This window comes from Scyliorhinus torazame, chromosome 6 (assembly GCF_047496885.1).
Source record: "Scyliorhinus torazame isolate Kashiwa2021f chromosome 6, sScyTor2.1, whole genome shotgun sequence".
Taxonomy (NCBI): Eukaryota; Metazoa; Chordata; class Chondrichthyes; order Carcharhiniformes; family Scyliorhinidae; genus Scyliorhinus; species Scyliorhinus torazame.
The window spans coordinates 78,295,059-78,311,104 of record NC_092712.1 but is presented as its reverse complement, the minus strand read 5'-3'; the positions used below and the strand labels follow the sequence as shown (position 1 = coordinate 78,311,104).

Genomic DNA, 16,046 nt, shown 5'->3' with positions numbered 1-16,046 from the left:
TTAACTTTAAAATCAGGCTAAAGTATCTTCATCTTCCACGACAAATACTTTTTTCACATGCTAAAATTTGTCTTTTTATAGATCATTTTAAAAAGTAAATAAAGGAATAATTTTTTCTATGGGAAAATGTGGTATCATTAATAGAGTATAATATATGTCGGTGTGTAAAAGATTTGCTTGCATATGTTCTCTAATTTTTATGTTGATAATTTGTGTTTAGTCTTTGGGAAGTTGCACTTAGATTTTTCCCAATTTATTTTGATGAGAAGTTCAAATCAATGGACTTAGTTGCTGGAATTCTTCAAAATGCAATGGCTGTCCAGTGAATAACTTTGGATTGTCAACAATTGCATTTTTTAGTGCTTGAATGCAAATAGTTAAAATAACTATTGTATACAGTATTTTGGTTAATGCTTTCAGGAATAGCGCCTTGGTTATTTTTGTTATGTGTCTCAGCTTGCAGTTGAAGCAATTTATTGTTATCTGATGATCAGCTAGGTCAAAGTGAAGCTCAAATTTGTGGAGCTTAAGTAAAGTATCATATGTATAGTCTATGATGTTGCGGCCTCTGACACGTTTTGCTGCATTGTTGGTCTGTATTGCTACCTCCAGTAACGACTTCACTATTACTTGATGGCTTAAGTCTTCGCAGGACTGTTCATATTTTCTTATTGTGAAAATTAACATAGCGCACAGGATGATTGTCTCTCTATGGGAACTTATTGGGAAATTAAGGGCAAGTTCTGGGGTGGTGGGATGTGGAGCAGATGGGTGACAGCTTGGTCAACTGCCTCAAAATGAAGAATTGGTTGCTCATGGGATTTCTCAATGGACTTGCATGAATCATGTTTTATCATGTATATGGGATAATGACCTGACCAGATGGAACACTGTGCCCACTTCACTTTTAAGTGGGGCAACATAGTGCTCATGATGTTAAGAGCCAAACAGTTTAATGGGTTGAACATTAGCTAGTAATCAGGAGATGACGAGAAGAAAGTGAATTGGATAAAAATGGTAATACTGTCTAGTGGATTTTCAAATTTCTATTTTTAAAACCTTACTGTAAAGAAGTTTTCTTTACTGATGACAAGGTGACTTGTATTGGAAGATGGGCCAAGAAATGGCAGCTGACTTACTTTGTGCATAATTGTGAAATTATTGTTGTTTGAAAACTAATGTTTGCATAATGAATGCCCACTATTATGTTGGTAAAGGATTTTGTGGTGTTATTTATTGGAAGTATATGATTTATGTGTAACAGTTATCAAAAGTACTGATTACACCTGGTATTGATCCGAAGAACATTTTGACTGATGATTGACTCCCCAAAAACTTGAAAGTTAGCTGAGCCATTACAGACCACAAAGGTGCTTGGTTAATCTAATCTGTATTACGTAGTCGACTTTAGTGGGCAGTGGCAAGCATAAACATATCATTGACACCAATGAGTCCAAGTTAATCTATCTTTTAAGGACTTAATAGCAAACTTTCACAGCTTTATCATCTAGGTTTTACTGAAGTAAAACTGGCTTACTGTTCTGTCGTGATACGTACCCTGTTTAAGCTAGACGAGAGAGAATATTTGTGGTTAACCAAAACCTTCCAGCTCAGACATAGCTTTCATTTCCAAAGGCAGTCTACCATTTTGCTGTTAACTAAAGCATAGTTTATTGCTCTTGATGTGACACCGTATTTATAAAACTGCAGCAATGTTTCTAAAACTGCAACAGAACACATAGGTACATGCATTTAAGTATATTGTCTGACCAGCTTCATAAGTCGTACAAATAGTTTATCACATATAATTAGTCGTGGCATGATTCACAGATAAAGTACTGAAAATAACTCAACACATTACATTTAAAATAAAATGTAAACTAAAGCTACTGCACCAGTTTGCCCACATTCTGGGCGTATGTAATTTAGAGGATTATTTACTCTAGTTAGCCAATATGCAAACACCTACTCCACGTAGAATGAAAACTGTTGATTATATCTACATTGACACTTTCAGCATGGTAAAATGAATTGGACCAACTGCATAATTTGAGTGTTATGATGTAACATGTGTGTAGTAGTGCAAAGTGGTCTTGTACCTCCACAGTTAGACTGTTATTACAGACACAAAACAAGTGTGAATTGAGCACAACTGAATGTGGAGAAAGGTTCTGTCAGCCGGCTGTCTGACATTGGACCTCCGTTATGCATCTGGTGAAACAGTTTGAGCAAAGATCTGGGGACTTTGTAGCCTATCGTCTTGACCAAGGAAGGTATCTAGGGAAGTTAAGAAAGATGAATTTTAGAAAAGGCGAAAGTAGTCAATAAACTGAAATATTTGATTTGTTCTGTTTGAGCTGTACTGTTGCCAAGTTTGTGGACACTTCATTGCTCTAAAAGTAGGGTTGAAAATTTTTTTTGGGGTGGGAGATGATACCTTTCTTTTTTGGTACATGTCCGTAACTTCACTTGCTGTCATTTATAAGCCATTTCTGCCTTTCTTTGCTAAAGATTGCATCAAGTGAATTTCCACTGTCTTGTACAATTCTCATTGGGCCAAGGAACTCCCTAGTAACATTGTACGGCAACTTCTTTTACAAGTAATTTGTCGGTGCTGAACTGATTTCCCACCCAACAAAGTCACAGATTAATGTGCCAAATAATAAAGTTCTGACTGTACTGGAAGTTTCACATGGTCAGACAAACTTGTTAAAGTTATTTGTGCCCAAAGCTCTGACCAACAATAGAAAATTTCAAATTTTTGCTTTTATAAATACTTTGAGATGAACTGAAATGCTAGTTACACATATTGCTGAACATAGGTGTTGGAAATTTTAATAATGAAATGCTAGAGAAAAAAATGAAGCTGTCCCTTTTATACAAGGAGATTCTGATTACAATCTTTTTATTTCTGTAAAGTCCTCTTTAGGGAGAGAATTCCTTTTAACCTCTTTCTGTTTTAATTAGCAATCATTCTCGTTGATATGTAAACAGTATCTTGTGGTTGAGATATCGAAACTGCCAATTTTGTTTCGCTGTTTAAGACTACTATTTATTTTCTAAAATGTAGAAATATTGGAATCAGTCATAACTTTTATATCAGATGCAACAACTTTCAGATTCAGCTAGCTGTGCTTATTGATACCTAGAATTAGAATAGCAGTTTAATCCTGAACCCATTTCGAGTCCATTTGAAAAGCATTTCCTTAATTCAAATAATGAAACTTTAGTTTGGTTTCTCATTTATGCTTTTAATTTAACTTCATTTTCCTCCATTAGTGATGGTGCCTAGATATGGCAAACCAGTATTCTTTCAGAAGTAACTATGAAATGACTTCCGGTTGCGGCTATGCAGAGCTAAGTCGCACGTTCGGCAGCTCCCGCGTGGAACGGACTTTTGGGCTCTTTTCAGGGCCCCCAACGGCATTTTTTCGACATTTCCCGGTGTGGGAAGAAGACTGCAACATTCCCCCGGCAGTGTATGGCTTGGACCAGGAACGGGGCGACTAAAAAAGTGGTGGTGAACCCAAAAAAAGTGCAAGGGAAGAAGAGCAAAATGGCGACTGGCGGGGTCCAGGCAGTGTGGATGCAGTGGGCACAGGAGGTTATCCAGCGCTGCTTCAGGGAGCTCAAAGCGAACCTGCTGGAGCCGATGAAGGCTTCTATTGATAAGCTGCTGGAGGCCCAGGGGGTGGCGATCCGCGAGGTCCGACAAAAGATCTCCGATAACGAGGTTGAGATCTTGAGCAGCAGGTGGGAGCGCACGAGGCGCTCCACAAGAAATGGCAGGAACGGTTCGAGGCGATGGAGAATCGGTCGAGGCGGAAGAATCTGCAGAGCCTGGGCCTCCCAGAGGGGCTGGAGGGGTCGGACGTGGGGGCCTATGTGGTCACCATGTTAAACTCGCTGATGGGAGTGCGATCCTTCCAGGGGCCCCTGGAGCTGGAAGGGGCCCATAGAATGCTGGCGAGGAACGAGCCGCCGCGGGCGGTGCTGGTGCGGTTTCATTGGTTCGCTGATCGGGAGTGTGTGCTCAGATGGGCCAAGAAAGAGAGGAGCAGCAGGTGGGAGAATGCGGAGGTTCGAATATATTGGGACTGGAGCGCGGAGGTGGCGAAGAAGAGGGCCGGGTACAACTGGCCGAAGGAGGTGAGGACAGACAATGGCGGCAGGTATGTAATGGTAAGTGGTAAGCAGCAAGGGGAGAGGGTGGTGCTGGTCAACGTGTACGCCCCGAACTGGGACGATGTGGGTTTTATGCGGTGCATGTTGGGTCGGATCCCGGACTTGGAAGTGGGGGGCCTGATAATGGGGGGGGGGGGGGGCGGGGGGGACTTTAACACTGTGTTGGATCCGGCACTGGATCGCTCCAGGTCTAGGACGGGTAGGAAGCCGGCTGCGGCTAAAGTGCTGAGGGGGTTTATGGACCAGATGGGAGGGGTGGACCCTTGGAGATTTGCAAGGCCGGGGACTAGGGAATTTTCATTCTTCTCGCATGTTCATAAGACCTATTCCCGGATAGACTTTTTTATTATGAGCAGGGCGCTGATAGCGAGAGTAGAGGATACCGAGTACTCGGTGATAGCCATTTTGGATCGCGCCCCGCATTGGGTAGACCTAGAGCTTGGGGGGGGGGGGGGGACCAGAGCCCGTTGTGGCGCTTGGCGGTGGGGCTGTTGGCGGACGAGGAGGTGAGTCAGCGTGTCCGAAGAAGCATAGAGAGCTACCTGGAGGCCAACGATAACGGGGAGGTCCGAGTGGGGATGGTCTGGGAGGCGGTGGTTAGGGGAGAGCTGATCTCCATTAGGGCCCGCGAGAAGAGAGGAGAGGGAGAGCCTGGTGGGGGAGATGGTGAGGGTAGACAGGAGGTATGCGGAGGTGCCTGAGGAGGGACTGTTGAGGGAGAGGCGTAGCCTCCAGGCCGAAGTCGACCTGTTGACCATCAGGAAGGCGGAGGCGCAGTGGAGGAAGGCCCAGGGGGCAATTTATGAATATGGGGGAAAAGGCAAGTCGGATGCTGGCGCACAGCTTCGGAAGCGGGATGCAGCTAGGGAGATCGGGGGAGTTAAGGATAGGGGAGGGAGTGTGCTGCGGAGTGGGGTTGGCATCAATGGGGTCTTCAGGAACTTTTATGAGGAACTGTATCGGTCCGAGCCCCCACTGGAGGAGGGAGGGATGGGCCGCTTTCTGGACTAATTGAGGTTCCCGAAGGTGGAGGAGGGACTGCTGGCGGGATTAGGGGCCCCGATTGGGCTGGAGGAGCTGACCAAAGGGATAGGGAGCATGCAGGCGGGGAAGGCACCGGGGCCGGACGGTTTCCCGGTCGAATTCTACAAAACATGTGTGGACCTGTTGGGCCCGTTGCTGGTTAGGACCTTCAATGAGGCAAGGGAGGGGGGGGCTTTACCCCCGACGATGTCCCAGGCACTGATCTCCTTGATCCTGAAGCGGGACAAGGATCCCCTGCAGTGTTGGTCTTACAGGTCGATTTGGTTGTTAAACGTAGATGCCAAGGTGCTGGCGAAGGTCTTAGCCACGAGAATTGAGGACTGCGTGCCGCAGGTTATCCACGAAGACCAGACTGGGTTTGTGAAGGGGAGGCAGTTGAACGCAAATGTGCGGAGGCTCATGAACGTTATTATGATGCCGGCGAGGGAGGGGGAGGCAGAGATAGTGGTGGCGATGGACGCTGAGAAGGCCTTCGATAGGGTAGAGTGGGGCTACTTGTGGGAGGTGCTGAAGAGGTTCAGGTTTGGGGAGGGGTTCGTCAGCTGGATTAGGCTGTTGTACGAGGTCCCGATGGCGAGTGTGGCCACGAACAGGAGGAGGTCGGAGTACTTTCGGTTGGATCGTGGGACGAGGCAAGGGTGTCCCCTGTCCCCCCTGCTCTGTGCACTGGCGATTGAACCACTGGCTATGGCAGTGAGGGAGTAGAGGAACTGAAGGGGGCTGGTGCGGGTTGGGGAGGAGCATAGGGTGTCGCTCTATGCGGACGACTTGCTATGTGTGGCGGATCTGGTGGGGGGAATGCCGGAGGTAATGAGGATCCTCGGGGAGTTCGGGGATTCCTCAGGGTACAAGCTTAACATGGGGAAGAGTGAGTTGTTCGTGGTTCACCCAGGGGACCAGGAGAGGGGGATTGGCGAGCTCCCACTAAAAAGGACGGAGAGGAGCTTCAGGTATTTTGGGGGTCCAGGTGGCCAGGAGCTGGAGGGCACTGCATAGACTTAATTTCACGAGGCTAGTGGAGCAAATGGAGGAGGAGTTTAAGAGGTGGGACGCGTTGCCACTGTCCCTGGCGGTTAGGGTGCACTCGTTGAGATGATGGTGCTCCCAAGGTCCTGTTCCAGTGCCTCCCCATTCTTATCCCGAAGGCCTTCTTTAGGCAGGTCAACAGGAGCATAACGGGGTTTGTGTGGGCGCGAGGGAGTCTAAGGGTGAGAAGAGTTTTCCTGGAGCGGAGTAGGGATTCGGGGGTGGGGGGGGGGGGGCTGGGCTGGCACTGCCCAACCTCTGTGGGTACTACTGGGCCGCCAATGTGGCGATGGTGCGCAAGTGGGTGATGGGGGGGGGGGGGGGCTGCATGGAAGAGGCTGGAGACGGCGTCTTGTGAGGGTACGAGTCTGGTGGCGCTGGCAACGGCGCCGCTGCCGCTCCCTCCAATGAGGTATACCACGAGCCCGGTGGTGACGGTTACCCTCAAAATCTGGGGGCACTGGAGGTGGCACCGGGGGGAAGTGGGGGCCTCGGTGTGTACCCCAAAACGGGGGAACCACCGGTTTGTCCAGGGAGAATAGATGGAGGGTTTTCGGGGTGGCACAGGGCAGGGATAAGAAGGTTGGGGGACCTGTTTGTGGATGGGAAGTTCGCGAGCCTGGGTGAGCTGGAGGAGAGGTATGGGCTCCCCCCCCAGGAAACACCTTTAGGTATCTACAGGTAAGGGCGTTTGCCAGGTGGCAAATGGTTGAATTCCCGCTGCTGCGGCCACGCACGGTACAGGACAGACTGCTCTCGGGGTGGGGGGGGGGGGGTGGGGTGGGGGGGGGGGGTTGGAAAGGGGAAGATCTCAGCAACTTACCAGGTGATGCAGGAGGAGGAGGAGGCCTCGGTGGTGGAGTTGAAAGGTAAGTGGGAGGAGGAGTTGGGGCAGGGGATCGAGGAGGGGACTTGGTCAGATGCCCTTGGGAGGGTGGAGGGTGAACTCTTCCTCTTCGTGCGCGAGGCTCAGCGTCATACAGTTTAAGGTGCTGCACAGGGCACACGACCGGAACAAGGATGAGCCGGTTTCTTTGGGTGAAGACGGGTGTGTTAGGTGCTCAGGGAGCCCAGCAAACCACACCCATATGTTCTGGGCGTGCCCAGCGCTGGAGGAGTTTTGGAAGGGCGTAGCAAGAATGGTGTTGAGGGTGGTAGGATCCAGGGTCAAGCCGGGCTGGGGGCTCGCAATATTTGGGGTTGCAGGGGAGCCGGGAGTGCCGGAGGCAAAAGAGGCTGGTATTCTGGCCTTTGCGTCCCTGGTAGCCCGGCGAAGGATTCTTCTTCAGTGGAAGGATGCGAGGCCCCCAATCGTGGAATCCTGGATCAATGATATGGCGGGGTTTATTAAATTGGAGAGGGTGAAATTTGCCTTAAGGGGATCGGTGCAAGGGTTTTTCAGGCGGTGGCAACCGTTCTTGGACTTCCTGGAAGAACGGTAAACAATGGTCAGCAGCAGCAGCAACCCCGGGAGGGGAGGGTTCTATTTTATTTTTGTTAGTCTATACTGGGGGATCTGAGGGGTTGTAAATATTTGCTATGTTTGCTATGTGTTAATTCGGGGTGTTAATTTATTATTTATGTATAGCGGGGAGGGGGCACGGGGGTTGTTTTATTTTGTTTTGTATTTCATTCTATTGGGTTCATTTTTCATTTTGTTGTTGATATTTTGTGAAAACTTCAATAAAAATTATTTAATAAAAAAGAGGTAACTATGAAATTAATGCCAAAATCTGAGCAGGAATTAATTGGCGGTTCATTGGAAGTTCAGATTAAAGCCTTTTGTAGATATCATTTGTGAAGATATGTTTATGTTGTCATGCTGTTGCATGGGAGCATAACTGGATAGCACTGTGGCTTCACAGTGCTAGGATCCCAGGTTTGATTCCCCGCTGGGTCACTGTCTGTGCGGAGTCTGCACATTCTCCCTGTGTCTGCGTGGGTTTCGTCCGGGTGCCGGATCCGATTTCCTCCCACTAGTCCAAAGATGTGCAGGTTAGGTGGATTGGCCTTGCTAAATTGCCCATGGTGTCCAAAAAGGTTAGGAGGGGTTATTGTGTTACGGAGATAGGGTGGATGTGAGGGCTTAAGTGGGTCGGTGCAGACTCGCTGGGCCGAATGGCCTCCTTCTGCACTGTATGTTCTATGCGCTTTGAATGGAATAATGCATATCTTTTTACTTGATGATTTTTCCTTCCTGTTCAATTCGATAAACTTTAAATTTCCTTCATAGCCTGGGATGGAATGGACCAGGTGGTTGGAATGGTTATTACAATCCCAATGTGTTATGTTGATTGCTGAAGGGAAGTAGAGAATTCCCAACATTCTGCTATTAAAAATAAAGTTTCACTCTTGGACATACTCGCGTACTTTTGCCCACTTATTTCATGGCCTTTGTAATGAAGTTTGTGTCTCAGTTCTTGGTGATTTGTCTCTTGGGTAATTGTCTCATAGTAGGATGAATAGAACTTATTCTCTGGGCCGTATGCATACTTAACAATGAAAATAATACTGAAGTAGTACCATTCAAAGCATTTGCCTACAGTCCTATTACAGAATGATTTGTGAAATTAATTTAATCTTGGTCATAACCTTTTGAGGTATTTTACGTTTTCTTGCAAGTAAAGGAGATGGGTTCATGTGGGCTAAATTTTCCCAAAATGTGATGTATTTAAACCAAAAGTTCTAATTAAAAGCACTGCAGACTTTGAGCATTGTAGGACTATTTCTAAATTAATAGGAATAACTTGTAATGAATTGTTTTTTCCCTCCCATGCAAGATGCAAGAAAACTGCACTATTAATACTTTAAAACTGTGTAGTCGTGATCGATTTTAAAGGAAAGAAATTCTTACATGAACAGGATTTTGAATGACTTATAAAATATTCAATAGTACTTTTGATAATTTTTTTTTAGATATGATAAATTAATGATTATGACAAGTAAATTGTTCCTGGATTGGTCGTTTAATTTTTCAGTAAGTTGACACAGTTTGTTAATTTATGTTGAGAGTTTTGGAAAATCTTTTTTGACTTGGATAGATGCTGTTTACCGAAAATCAACTTTTTAACAATTATACTTTGCTTCATTTTCCCAAATATTTTGAGGTTTTTTTCTTGAGCTTCTTGTGTCGTTTTAGTTTTGAGAGTTAGTTACAATTGACTGGTATTATGATTGATGTATTTCACTACGATCTAAAATGTTTAACAATTGTAATTTAACCCTCAATTCCAATTTTTCCCCATATTCATTCTTAGGGCATGGGCACTTCTTGTAAATTTTTGTCTATCCTAGATGCCCTGCTGTACGTGTCCTCCTCCTTGAATCATTGCACTCATGTGGTGACGGTATTCCACAATGCTGTTCGTTAAAGAGTTCCAAGATTTTGACGTAGCAACAGTGAAGGAACAGCAATCTATGTTCCAAGTTGAGATGGTTTACTGTACTGGGACCACAACTTTTCACATTATACATTAATGATCTGGAAGAAGGAACTGAAGGCACTGTTGCTAAGTTTGCAGATGATACAAAGATCTGTAGACTGGCAGGTAGTATTCAGGAAGCAGGGGGGTGCTGCAGAAGGACTTGGACAGGCTGGGAGAGTGGGCAAAGAACTGGCAGATGGAAAAGTGTGAGGTTATGCACTTTGGAAGGAGGAATGGAAGCATGGACTATTTTCTAAATGGGGGAGTGCTTAGGAAATCAGAAGCACAAAGGGACTTGGGAGTCCTTGTTCATGATTCTCTTCAGGTTAACTTGCAGGTTCAGTCAGCAGTTAGGAAGGCAAATGGAATGTTAGCATTCATAGTGAGAGGGCTAAAATACAAGAGCAGGGTTGTACTTCTGGCTGTCTAAGGCTCTGGTTAGACCCCATTTGGAGTATTGTGAGTAGTTTTGGGCCCTGTACCTAAGGAAGGATGTGCTGGCCTTGGAAAGGGTCCAGACGAGGTTCCCAAGAATGATGCCTGGATTGAAGAGCTTGTTGTATGAGGAACGTCTGGGTACTCTGGGTATGTACTCGTTGGATTAGAAGGATGAGGGGGGGATCTTATTGAAACTTAAAGGATACTGTGAGGCCAGGATAGAGTGGACGTGGAGAGGATGTTTCCACTTGTAGGAAAAACTAGAACCAGAGGAGACAATCTCAGACTAAAGGGACGATCCTTCAAAACGGAGATGAGGCAGAAAATTTCTTCAGCCAGAGGGTGGTGAATCTGTGGAACTCTTTGCCGCAGAAGGCTGTGGAGGCCAAATCACTGAGTGACTTTAAGACTGAGCTAGATAGGCTCTTGATTAATAAGGGGATCAGGGGTTATGAGGAGAAGGCAGGAGCATGGGGATGAGAAAAATATCAGCCATGGTTGATGGGCAGAGTGGCCTACATCTGCTCCTATGTCTTATGGTCTTGTGGTTTGAGAATTGGATAAGAGCTTGGAGGTGATGGTGTTCGCATGCACATGCTTCCCATGCCTTTGCATCTCGTGGAGATGCTGCAAAAGAAGTCCTTGGACGTTCTGGGTAATATGCTGACAGTGGAGGAAAGGCGAGTGTATTAATCAGGCAGACTGCTTTCTCTTGGATGTTGTCAAACTTCCTGAGTGATTTTACAGTTGCATGCATTAGGGCAGGTGGAAAATACTGAATCTCATTCCTGACTTTTTTTTTTAAGGAGGTGTCGCAAGGCTTTAATAACCATGACATTTGGATGGCCGGTTTGATTTGGTTTCTGCTCAGTGGTAATCTACTGGGATGATGATGGTGGCGGATGTATTAATAGCATATAATCATAAAATGTTAGAGCACAGAAGAAGGCCATTCAGCCCATTGAGTCTGTGCTGGCACTTTGAAGGAGCAATTCACCTGGTGCCTCCCTGCCCCACTCCCTGTCGCCCTGTATATTCTTCCTTTTCAGATGATCCAATTCCCACTCAAATACTCTATTTGAATCTGCTTCCACACACTCTCAGGTAGTACATTCCAGATCCTAAGTATTTTCTGTGTAGAAATTTTTTCTCTCGTCACCATTGTTTATTTTGCTCTTGACCTCAAATCAGCGCCCTCTAGTCCATGATTTAAAGATAATTTTTTTTATTTTTATAAATCTTTCTACCAATGGGACAGCTTCTCCCAATCTACTCTGTCCAGGCCTCATGATTTTGAATATCTCTTATCAACTTTCCACTCCACCTTCTCTTGTCCAAGGAAAGGTGTCACTACTTCTCCAAGCTCCCTACACAATTGGAAGTTACTCACCACTTACACTATTCCCGTGAGTCTTTTTGCATCCTGTGATGCCTTCACATCCTCCCTAAAGAATGGTGTCCAAAAGTGACTGCAATACTCCAGTAACCAGTGTTTATTTTCAGGTATTAACACAACTTCCTTTTTGCCTCTTGATAAAGCACAGGCTGCTGTTATGCTTCTGTGTTGAAGTCCAAGATCAGCTATGCTAATGGTGGGACAGGCTTAAAGACCTAAATGGTCTACTTCTGTTCTATTTATAGCATTGTTACAGCACAGGAGGAGGCCAATCAGCCCATCATGTCCATTCTGTTCCTCTGCAGGAACAATTCAGGTAGTTCCCACGAAACCTCACTGCCCCTTTTGCCTTCAGATGCTTAACCTATTCCCTTTTGGTAGCCAAGGTCAAATCTGCATCCATTGCTCAGGCATCACGTTCTATGTTCTGTGTAAAAAAGGTTTATCCCTTGTCACTGTTGGTTCTTCTGCCATTCACCTTTAATCAGTGTCCTCTGGATCTTGGCCTTTCTACCAGTGGGAGCGGTTCATGTCTACCTGCTCTGCTGAGACCCTTGTGATCTTTTGTTGTACCTGGCTAAACCACTGTGCGTCTTAACCGATATGTGGTGGGCAAATGACTATAAGACTCGGTTTATAAAACAGACCAATACAGACAGGCCTGTTATCTGTGACCGCAATCTGTTAGTAGGTTATCAATCTGGTTCTCTTTTGGCTCTGGTCTTCCTTCTGTTGGTAGCGTAGATGGTTTCCTTGGTCGGCCGGTGGAAGTCACCGTTGGTTGCTGCTGCTCAACAGACAGAATGAGGGCTGTACGGTAACTTTTATCCTGGTTGGATTTTGTGCCCTTTTGTGGGTGGTCTCTGGGTCATTTGTCAATCAATTGATCAGGGCTCGATCAGCCTGATCGATCAAGTCCAATCAGGAGCTGCCACGTCAATTTTGGGTTGGGCACTCAGTGACCATGCCTGCGAGTGTTGGGGCATGTAGGCCTTTCCAAATCAGGAATTTAGGTGCTGCTGTATCTGGTAAACAAGTGTGATTGACAGGACAGTTCTATTGCCCCATCTGAGACGGCCTGGAGATGGCCGTTTGCCTATGTTGTTTGCATCAACCTGCGAAATCTTTGTCTGTAAAGTCTGGGCTGCAACTTTGTTTGATCTGCTCTGCAGCCTGCTTATCCATACCCCTGACCACTTTTCCCAGCATCCCTTGCTGGATGCCATTTTAGGTGGCCACACTTTGAACATCTCTAGCAATTCTCTCTTAACTTTGCCTTCACTAAAGAGAACAACCCCAGATTCTCCAATCTTATCCACGTAACTAGTTCCTGGAATGAGGGACTTCATGCGTGTAAATCTTTTTGGCACCCTCTCTGAAGCCTTCACATTGTTCCTAAAGTGTGGTGGTAAGAACTGGATGCAGTACTCCAGTTGAGGCCAGACCAAGGTTTCATTTTTTTGGAAGATGTTTTAATTAAAATTGTTAATTTCATACACTGTACAATAGACAAAGGGATGTGGATCGGATACAATTTGCAAGAGCTTTCTATTAACATTGGCCCCCACCACCTTTTTTTTGTTGTTTTCGGATACTTTATTGGATCTCACATTTTACAATAGGTGATTGTCATATATTTACATGTGTGCAGCCCCTGCCCTGCCCTCTCTTCTCTTTCTCTCCCCCCCTCCCCTCTCCTGTTTTATGTATTTCTTTGGGGTCTTGTTCTTTGTGGCCATGTTCTAGGCCCCCTATTGTCAATTCTGGCTGTTCCCAAACCTCCCTCTCCTCTCTCTCTGGCCTCCCCCCCCCCCCAACCCCTCTCTGCCCTCCCCCTCCTCTTCCCTCTCTATCTGTTCTTTGCTGTCTTGTTGGCTCCCGTGTGCTCCTCTCTCCTCGCTCTATATTGGGTGTTGGCTTCAAACATGCCGTGGAACAAGTTGGTGAATGGCCTCCATGATTTGTGGAAGACCTTCTCTGACCCTTGGATGATGAATTTGATTTTCTCCAGGTAAAGAAATTCCAACAGGTCTATCAATCAGTCTGCAACTTTGGGTGGTGCTGCTGATCGCCAGCTGAGCAGGATTCTTTGGAGGGCGATTGGGGAAGCAAAGGCAAGGGCGTCAGTCCCCTTCCCCATAAATAGCTCTGGCTGGTCTGATACCCTGAAGACTGCCACTCCTGGACACAGCTCCACCCTCACCCCCACAACCTTGCCTCGAAGAAGGATGTCAAGAACCCAACAGGTCTGTGGCATGCCCAGAACATTTGGGTGTGGTTGGCCAGGTCTCCCTGGCACTATTCACATTTGTCCTCCACCTCCGAGAAGAACCTGCTCATTTGGGTTCTTGTTCGGTGTACTCTGTGCACCTCTTACAGTTGCATGAGGCTTAGCCTTGCGCAAGTGGAGGTGGAGTTGGCTCTATTCAGTGCTTTGCTCCCGAGTCCCCACACTGTTTCCCTCCCTAGTTCTTCCTCCCACTTTTCCAGTGTTTTGTCCAGTGGGGTGCTTGCCCTCTAATAGTTGTCCGTACAGGTCCCCGCAGTTCCCCCTCCCAGGTTACCTGCATCCACTAGTTCCCCTAACATTGTGCGTCTTGGGGTCCGTGGGTATGTTGTTGTCTCTTTATGGAAGAAGTTCTTAACCTGTAGTTGTCAAGAGTTTGTTCCCGTTGGGTAGCTGCAGTCTCTGTCAGTTCATCTAGCCTGTCCTCTGTGTAGAAATCCCTAACGGCCATAGTGGACATTTTGGTTAGGCCGAGACCTATATTTTATAAAGGTTAGTCATATCCTCCTTGCTTCTGTACTCTAAGCTTCTATAAGACCTGGAATCTAGCATGCCCTTTTTAAAAATAAAAAAAAATGTTTTTATTAAGAATTTTTCAATATCAATATTTTTTCTCCCTTACAATCACCCCCCCCCCTCCCCCGGTAACAAAAAAGAAAAAGGAAAAGTAACTCGCGTGGCAAGACATGAACATGGCAAGTCAATAAGATACAAAACTTTGTACATTGGATTCTTCCCGTACAGGTCAGTTTCCGGATCATTCATGTGTTTTCTCCAACCTCTTCCACGCCGCCCCCTCGCCCTCCGTCACCTACTTACGGATCATTGCCACGTTGGCTGCCCAATAGTAACCAGCCAAATTCGGCAACGCCAACCCTCCTCTATCTCTGCGCTTCAAGAACCCCCTCCTTACCCTCGGGGTCTTGCTTGCCCACACAAATCCCGTAAAGCTCCTGCTTACCCTCTTAAAAAAGGCCTTAGTGATCACAATTGGGAGGCATTGGAATACAAAAAGAAATCTTGGGAGGACCACCATTTTAACCGACTGTATCCTACCTGCCAGCGAGAGTGGCAACATGTCCCACCTTTTAAAATCCTCCTCCATCTGTTCCACCAACCGTGACAAATTAAGTTTGTGCAGTGCCCCCCAGCTCCTAGCTACCTGAATCCCCAAGTATCGAAAGCTCCCTTCCGCCCTCCTCAACGGTACAAAGAACAAAGAAATGTACAGCACAGGAACAGGCCCTTCGGCCCTCCAAGCCCGTGCCGACGATGCTGCCCGACTAAACTACAATCTTCTACACTTCCTGGATCCGTATCCCTCTATTCCCATCCAATTCATGTATTTGTCAAGATGCCCCTTAAATGTCACTATCGTCCCTGCTTCCACCACCTCCTCCGGTAGCGAGTTCCAGGCACCCACTACCCTCTGCGTAAAGAACTAGCCTCGTACATCTACTCTAAACCTTGCCCCTCTCACCTTAAACCTATGCCCCCTAGTAATTGACCCCTCTACCCCGGGGAAAAGCCTCTGACTATCCACTCTGTCTATGCCCCTCATAATTTTGTAGACCTCTTTCAGGTCGCCCCTCAACCTCCTTCGTTCCAGTGAGAACAAATGAGTTTATTCAACCGCTCCTCATAGCTAATGCCCTCCATACCAGGCAACATTCTGGTAAATCTCTTCTGCACCCTCTCTAAAGCCTCCACATCCTTCTGGTAGTGTGGCAACCAGAATTGAACACTATACTCCAAGTGTGGCCTAACTAAGGTTCTATACAGCTGCAACATGACTTGCCAATTCTTATACTCAATGCCCCGGCCAATGAAGGCAAGCATGCCGTATGCCTTCTTGACTACCCTCTCCGCCTGTGTTGCCCCTTTCAGTGACCTGTGGACCTGTACACCTAGATCTCTCTGACTTTCAATACTCTTGAGGGTTCTACCATTCACTGTATATTCCCTACCTGCATTAGACCTTCCAAAATGCATTACCTCACATTTGTCCGGATTAAACTCCATCTGCCATCGCTCCGCCCAAGTCTCCAAACAATCTAAATCCTGCTGTATCCTCTGACGGTCCTCATCGCTATCCGCAATTCCACCAACCTTTGTGTCGTCTGCAAACTTACTAATTAGACCAGTTACATTTTCCTCCAAATCATTTATATATACTACAAACAGCAAAGGCCCCAGCACTGATCCCTGTGGAACACCACTGGTCACAGCCCTCCAATTAGAAAAG

General features: G+C 46.5%; 1 protein-coding gene across 3 annotated transcripts in view; it reads left to right on the top strand.

Annotated features, from left to right (window-relative positions):
- Window positions 1–16,046, top strand: part of zeb1b (zinc finger E-box binding homeobox 1b) — a 253,962-nt gene that overhangs the window by 81,615 nt on the left and 156,301 nt on the right. The gene's annotated exons all lie outside the window — the stretch shown is intronic.